Raw genomic sequence first — 8400 nt, 5'->3', positions numbered from 1 at the left:
TGGGAATGTGTGATGCATTCAAATGCATGTTTCAATAAGAAAATGTGTCCACATACTTTACAATACATTTGACAATTTTAAGCTTTTATATATTTAAATGGTAAAAAAATATATTTACTGACCTGTGCACATTATTTTATTTCCTCTCTTTTTCATCTGAGATGATCACCTCTGGTGAAAGAGAAAAGCAGATGTTCATCAACATATCTCTGTACCCATCCTGTACACACACACACACACACGCTTAAAACCAACTCAAATTAATCATAGTCGGCACAAAAAAATGCTCGCTTTCCATTCCTCTCCTGGATAAACACCTTAAAGGATCAATGCCGCCGCTATAATCAGCTGAAAATGCCCCTTGTAGCTTTAGCGTGTCAAGCAAAGTGCAAACGATCCTGTACTTACGTTTGACCTCTAGCTTACAGGCAACTGTAGCCTCACCAAGGGCATTCTTGGCCCTGCAAGTGTAGACGCCACCGTCAAAGCTGGATGGTTTGCGGATTTCGAGTGAGCACACTCCCTGGTTGTTGATCTGCCTGTATTTGGGATCATCTCCTATGAGCATCTGATTCTTCAGCCACTCGATCGTAGGCTGCAAACAAAATACATGTCATTTCAACTGACGTGGCCACAACAAACACCAACAAGTAATTCACAACTGAACCATTGAACACATTACAATTAATTATATCCCTCACACATACTTAGAGGTGTCATGATTCTTATATAAAATGTCACACATCTCAGTCCCTGAATTTATGGCTACTCGAGGTCCATCAGCTGCAACAGCATGTTACTGCGCCTCATGGGTCAAGTTTACAGAAGCATTTTCACATTCTGTTAGCATTTAACCTTATGATGCTAACTGATGTCCCACTGCTCCATGGGTAACTTTCCAGAAAAGAGAAACATGCTAATCTAATGCCTTCAGTTCCACACACAGATGGTGTCCACAAGATGCTAAATTACTTCAGAAATCAAGATGCTAGCACAAAATGGCTAATGCAAAGGTGCTTTTTAGGAAAGGTGGAGATGAGGTCTTAAAATACTCCCCTTCAAGAAACACTTTACTAATGTGTGATTAGATGAGTAATTCCAGTGAAAACTTTGATTTGATCAGTTGAAAGCTAGTTAATCCTCATTCAGGCTCAAGAAGCCTAATGAAGTTACAGTAGCTAAGCTGAAATAATATCATCAAGCTGTCTGTTAGCTATGCTTTTGAGCATAATGGATGTCAAAAATAAATCTTTATTTAATAGGCTCGCGGCTCGCATCAAGTTCAAGACATTGATGCTTCATATAGAACAGCCACAGGCTCAGCTTACTTCCACTCACTACTATGAATCTACATCCCCTCCAGGAGATCCGCTAGTGAGCAACGCCTCGTGGTACCATCATGCCTAAAACTTAGTATTTCAAGCACTTCCTGTGTCTGTTTGCCTCTTTAAGAAGAATCGCTTTATGTATTCCCCAACTGTAAGTCGCTCTGGATAAAAGCGTCTGCAAAATGACTAAATGTAAATGTAAATGTAAATGTAATAGATATGGCAACACATAACAGACAGTAGCAGGGATCTTGTTAATTGAACATCTGATTAATCTGTGCTGATATTAGATTGTCAAAAAAGGATCATGTGTACCTTAAGGACTCTCCTGTTCAGTCAGGAAGTGGACTTTCACAAATAGGCAATATCAACAAGTCAATCACAAATAAGTCATAAATCTGGACAAAAAATACGAGCATCATTCCATTAATTTATGAAAACATCATTTTTAATAGGCAGAAGTTTGCTCTACATAAATATCCTGTTGAGAAACCATTACATTGAAGCACCACTGGGCCAAACAGCTTAGAGCAAGGTGAGGAACAGTTGCATTTTCACTTGAGCACGGTTTGGTACAGTATGATTACAAACCATTTCCGTTTTTCTCTGCACAGTTCTCAACCATCCTAGTGGAATGCTTGTAGCAGGATTGGAGCTAGGAGGTGGCTAAATTACCCCAAACGTTGCGGGACCATACCTGGCTACTCCAATAATGGCTTGTAATGACGCAATAATGGTTTTGTAGTGTAGTACAGAAGCCAGCATACTCCAATGTTTAGTTACTGTACATTATGCAGCACCAAAGTAGAACCGTGTTAACTGGCTCGGACAAACATGGAATGGAATGAAGGAATGAAAAATAATCTATGGCATCGTTCTATGAAGTGCATCAAGGTGTTCTTCTGTGAAGGTTTTAGGTTTCCAACTTCCTCCAAAAAGCTCAGGACACCCTGGAACTCTGTTGGTGCCTAATGGAAATTGCGCCCCAGCATGACAATCCGGAGCAAGGACTTTTGAGTGTCACAGTCCTTTTATACAATTTACTAGTCCCTGACTATCTGCCAGCTGGAACTGTTTGTTACTTTTTTTATTGCTTGAAGCATGTTGTAAATACTGTAGCCTTACTCTTGAGGAAGCCATTATTGAGTTATTCTTCTATGAAACATATTATGTTCTATTGTGGCTTTGAAGGTTTTACATTTCCAATTGCATCCAACATGACCAAGACAGCCTGGACATCTCTGGAACTTTGTTAGCATGAAATAAACAGCGGATCCCATCACAGCATGCTTTAATGAACAAGAATTTTGGAGTGTCCTAGAAGGCTAACTCATCAGGATTTGCATTCAGCCCAGATTTTGCATGCATCTCAGCTGTTCTCGAAACTTGATTCGCCATCCCCCTCCTTGGGAATGACAAGCTAACACAGTCCCCGCATGACTGTCTACCAGCTGGCATCCTTGGTCAGCAGGAACGACCAGCAGCACTGGGCTTTTTGTGTCTTATGACTACAGCTATGGGTATAATTAAACTATTTATTGAGCATGAACTCAAGGAGGTTTGGATATGTTGATACCATCGTTGGATTATTAACAGCTGTTGTTGAATTACAACGATAATCTTTCATATGTATATTTGTAGCAGCACATCAGCTAACTCTTGGCTACGACCATGTAGCTACTGGTTGGTAAATTTTTCACGATAGCAAATGTGGAAGGAGGACTATAACAGATCAGCAGAAAAGAGATGATCCATACCTTTGGACTGCCTCGGACTGCACATAGTAGTTTAGTGGTGTAGCCCACAGTGGCAGCTCTGTTACTGAGAGGCGCTGTGAACTTGGGAGCCTCGCTGAAATCATGCTCCTTGCACTCTGCTGGTTTGTAGACAATACCTACAGGGCAAGGGACAACAACCTCAGCTGGGACTGACAGTTGTGCAGAGGGTATAGCTGTTACATGACGTTAGTGATGTGCAAAACACCAGGCTTTAAGCAGTTGATGGGTTCCTAGTCGGCTAAATAGAGCCCAGTAAATACCCCAGTTGGACATGTTTCATAGCATGGGTGCAATGCAACAGCAACAGATGTCCATCTGAATGTTTATAGTTGTAGCAGCTATGAATTTAAGGCATGGCTGTCCAATCGTGCTCCTGGAGGGCAACCATTCTGCAGAGTTTAGCTCCAACACACATGCCTAGAAGTTTCTAATGATCCTAAAGACCTTGGTTGTATCCAAAATCACCCCCTATACCCTTATTCATGATTTCCACTTAATGTAGTCCACTTGAAGGAATGAATGAAAACAAGTGAGCAGACACTGAATGTGCCGGAAATGCTACATTTCTAGCGAGATGCAGGAATTTATTCTGACTGTGCATGCAGCTAGCCATTGAGTGTACATTGGATATACACCCATTACTAAAGTGCATTATGGATTGAATGAGTGCACTCGATAAAGTCCACTGTGGTTTTGGACACCACTACAAATGGCAGTTCCCTCAAATAGTGGTCTATATAAGAGTATAGTTGGCAAAGTGCCTTATATAAGGGTACAGAGGGTGATTTTAGACAGCCTTTGATTGGCTGGTTCAGGTGTGATTAATTAGGGTTGGAGCTAAACTCTGCTGGAAAGTGGAATTTGAGGGCCAGAGTTCCCCTGCCCTTCTTTAGCCATTATACAGTTTGCATGATCATCAATCATCTTCTTTTTTTTCTTTTAAATCAGGGGTGACAACCAGTCCTGCTCCTAGAGGGCCCCTTTCCCTGCTCTACAGCTAAACATATCAAAACTAAAATAAAGAGAATTCTTGGTAAACTAGTCAACCTAACTGTAGTTTGTTGAGTAACTAGTTGAATAGTTGACCAGTGTGACTCATGCCTAATTAGCATTTATATGAAATAAAGGCCACAAGACTGTGAATTGCAAAAAAAAACTTGTGTTTGCAATGCTTTTGAAACGTAACCAGTTCAGTGTCTGCTGCCTCAGGTTGTAACTGTTAACTGATCTTATATAAACTTGTGCCTAAAGCCGACTGATGCATGTTGCTAAATTATTGTCAGTTTTGCAGCACAGCATAATCCATGTTGTTATGCAGATCCCATGTACCTCTGATGTGAGGAACGAGAACTGTCATTAGCACTCAGGGCAGAGCCAAGTCTTATCTTCACACAGCGAGAACACTTAGTATGTGCTGTCAGTGTGTGCTGCAAACAAAATGGCCTCATGTGATTTAAAGAAACAGTTCATTTAGTATAATTTATTAGTATCAATTATCGGTTAGTTTATTTGTAGGCTGTTTGCAGTTGCCACGCAATGTAACAACTTGCCACAAAAATATAGAATGTGAAGTCATGTGTGCATTTATGTGCATTCTGCAGTCGGGGTTGGTAAGATATTACGTTTTTGAAAGAAGTCTCTAATGCTCACCAAGGCTGCTTTTATTTTCCTTAAAAAAAATCTTACTGACCTAAAACAGTTGAACATACAGTAGTGTGTTGTATGTGTATAGCTACACTGTACACAACTGTGAATGTACATTGCTTGAATTATATTTTAATGTCCCAATTTGCTACATTATTTGGCAACCGTACACAGCTTACAGTTAGGATAGTGAATAAATATGGGTGTATTTAATTTTACTGCTTTTGCTGCCAGCAATAAGGCACTCAAGGCCATTCAATAGTAATTTTACCACAGCTAATCTATGTATGGGTTAACTTTACTTAATGGGAGAAGTCTGAAGTGCTGTAGAGTTAAAACAATGAGTTGTTGTGAGCTTACCTGTTTTCTGAATATGAGCAGCATCTTTTGTTACAGCAGCAGTCTCACTCCTTCCAACCTTGTTTTCTGCAAAAACTCTGAAGGTGTATGTATTTCCCATGACAAGGTCAGAGACTGTAGCGTTCAGCCTGTGGAAGTGCTCGAGGACCGTGAACCACTCCTGCCAAAAAACAGCACTACTCTTAGTGTTTTCTTTTAGCAGATTTACTGTATGCATTTGAAAGAATGACAGGATACAATGTCGACTATCAATAGATTAAGAACAGGACTGAAAATATTTCGCTGTGGGTTTCATCCAATAACTAGATCGTAAACAAACAGATTTTCATTACAGTGTTTAATATCAACAAGAACCAGTTGTGGTTTTGGCTAAAGTGCTTTTATGAAGTGTTTTTGCACTTCATGTTCTCTGTACATCTTGTATTCACATCAAGCTAGCAGTTTAGTATCATGATTCGCATCATGACAGTGAGAGTTATGAGATATCACCATGTAGATATCACCGCTCTCTCTGTATCTGTCAGCACACCCTCCCAACCTGATGATCTCCCGCCAAAGAAGTCATCTGACCCATGCCTCGTACACCCAGATACAAGCTTATAGATAGACACGTCATATCCATATACAGTGTCTCAAGACTCTTCATTTAGATTTACAGACGGCTAAATTAAGCCTTGCTGAAGTATAACGACATACATGCTACTTAAAAAAAAAAAAAACTGCCATTACAGCATTCACTGCTTGCTGTCATTTATCACTTTGATAAGTGCTACGGATGTGATTTAGGCTCTCAGAGCAAGCACACATTTGTTTGAGGGGCCAGTTGATGAAGTTTGGCCAGTTTTTTCTTTTCTTTTTTAACAAATGGCCAGTGTCAGTGCATAACCTTCGGAAAATGTCAACCTCAGGAGGTCAAAATCAATATTATCAATTTTATATGAACTGTTTTTATAGGCATGTATTTTCTATGCAACCCTGCAAATAAAATAAAATAAAATAAATAAATATATAAATAAATAAAATTAAATAAAACTACTTTTTTAATATGGAGAAACTCATATGGTAACCAGGTTTTACACACTTTGAAAAATCTGCCCAAGAGGCAGCATATAAACACTAAATAAAACAGGACCAAAAACTGACCCATGAGGGACACCCTGACACAAAGACACAGTCTGAGATCTATTAGCACCCAGGTAAACAAATTGAGAGCGATCTGAAAGGTAAGATTTAAACCAATTCAACACAGTTCCAGACAGTCCAATCTGTCCACTAGTATGCTGTGCCACAAGCCCTAGAATCAAGGGTCATTCAAGACCCTAACTAGAGCAGTCTCCGTACTGTCGAGACCTAAACCCAGATTGAAAAGTTTCAAGTAGGCTATGCATATAAAGATGAGTTTGGAGTTGGCCAACAACCACACGCTCAAGGACTTTTGCCAGGAATGGTATATTTGACATTTGGCCTATAATTGAACATATCCACAATATCACTCCCAGGCTCTTTGTCATTAATAGTGACATTTACTAGTGAGAACTGTTTCTACACCAGTTTTTGTTTTTCAGTGTTGGATACTGTTAAATATTACGCTGTTAAATTTACCGATTCCTATTGAAATTACTGAATTTTGCCCACAGAAATTTTAATAAATGTGACCATAGTGAATTATAGAGGATAGTGAAATATATTACTTAGTCAAATAAAAAAAATGAAATAAAATATTTTATATATAAATGGATTTAATGGTGTTAGACCAGGTCTCCTCAAAATAAAGATAAATATGTTGTTCATAACAGATAACATCACCCTTGAGAATATTGCATAACCTAATTTTAAAAATCAGTCTTGATCTAATCAAATAATAACTTTGTTTTACTTGCAAAGAGGAAGAGTCAAGGTCAAGTTCCCCCAATAAAAGTGGTCAAGTGCAAGGGCAAAGAACCAAGCCCTGAATATAAACACTTCTTGCCAAAGTCACACTTTTAACGAGAGCAGTCCATTCAATCCTTTAACTAGATGGAAATTCTGTAAAATACACATTTATATAAGTACCTTTCACTCTGTTTAGGAGAATAACGTACAGTATGTGTTTACAGTGCTTCTTAGCCTTGAGCTCAGTTTGCACTGACAGCCTTAGGTCTTCATGTTTGTAATTTAAATGCTAATGAAAGCTCTTGTCGGCACAAGTCAATGGGATTTATATACCCACAGCTGTTGAACCCATTGAGGGCAGGAGAGGTAGCTACAGGCTGTAGGCCGTCCACTTCCACCTGCTCCCCTCGCTGTAGGGAAACACATACTGTCATCTGAGCTGGGCCAGTAAGCCACATGAGCCAGGGCTCAGAGAATACACTCAACATGTATAACACTATGAAGTAATCAGTGTTTGAAGTAATCAGACCCTGTGAAGTAAGCGGAGACGTCCCGTCACTTTCATCTGTCCCTACACATGCAGCTCTAACCTTCTACCAACAGTGCACAGACACTCACCCACAATCTCCCGGACAGGGACGGGCTGAGCCAGGGCGACGGGCTCGCTGCGGCCTCCGGCATTCATGGCCACCACACGAATGTTAAGTAGGTCTCCGGCTGTCAGGCCGCTGATGACAAACCGGTTGGACGTAATGAGCTCACTATTGGCAACCACCCATTCAGAAGCTGTATAGTGTAAAAATGGACAGATGATGAGAAACTATGAGTTTTAAATCCTCCTAGAGATCTGAACAAAAGTGCACTTATAATTATAAATATATTTATATATAAGTATATACAGTATAACTGGTTAGAGGCTGACCGGCCCTATACAAAAATGTAATGATTGCCCTATTTCAAGAGTGATTTTGCCATATATGTTACCTACAAGGCGCTACATAATTTTCACATATGTATATTCTCTGGGTAGATGAAGATATAAGTTCATAAAATGGCCATAGTAAGATTTGTATTTGTACATATGTATATGATAGTTTATATGGTATTACATGTAGCAACTATATTTCAACAATATATACTTTATTTATATATGCAAATTAAAACAATAACATGCTAATTAAAAAACATATGCAACAAATCTGTATGTTTATATATGTTTTTGTTATACATTTAAAAAAAATACATGTCTATCATTTATATTTACTTATATAATATCAATGTTTATTAACGGGATTTAGGATGGATATACTGTACATGTACACAACATATCTCAAAAATGTATTACGCATACATAAACATATATTTGTATGGGTTATATATATATATATATATATATATATGTGTGTGTGTGTGTGTAT

General features: G+C 38.9%; 1 pseudogene; it reads right to left on the bottom strand.

The window, feature by feature from the left end:
- Positions 1-8400, bottom strand: part of LOC107673414 (myosin-binding protein H-like) — a 23176-nt pseudogene that overhangs the window by 4411 nt on the left and 10365 nt on the right.

This window comes from Sinocyclocheilus anshuiensis, unplaced genomic scaffold (genome assembly GCF_001515605.1).
Source record: "Sinocyclocheilus anshuiensis isolate Anshui unplaced genomic scaffold, SAMN03320099.WGS_v1.1 scaffold453, whole genome shotgun sequence".
Lineage (NCBI taxonomy): Eukaryota > Metazoa > Chordata > Actinopteri > Cypriniformes > Cyprinidae > Sinocyclocheilus > Sinocyclocheilus anshuiensis.
The sequence above is the reverse complement of the archived record's forward strand: the minus strand, read 5'-3'. Positions and strand labels throughout refer to the sequence as shown.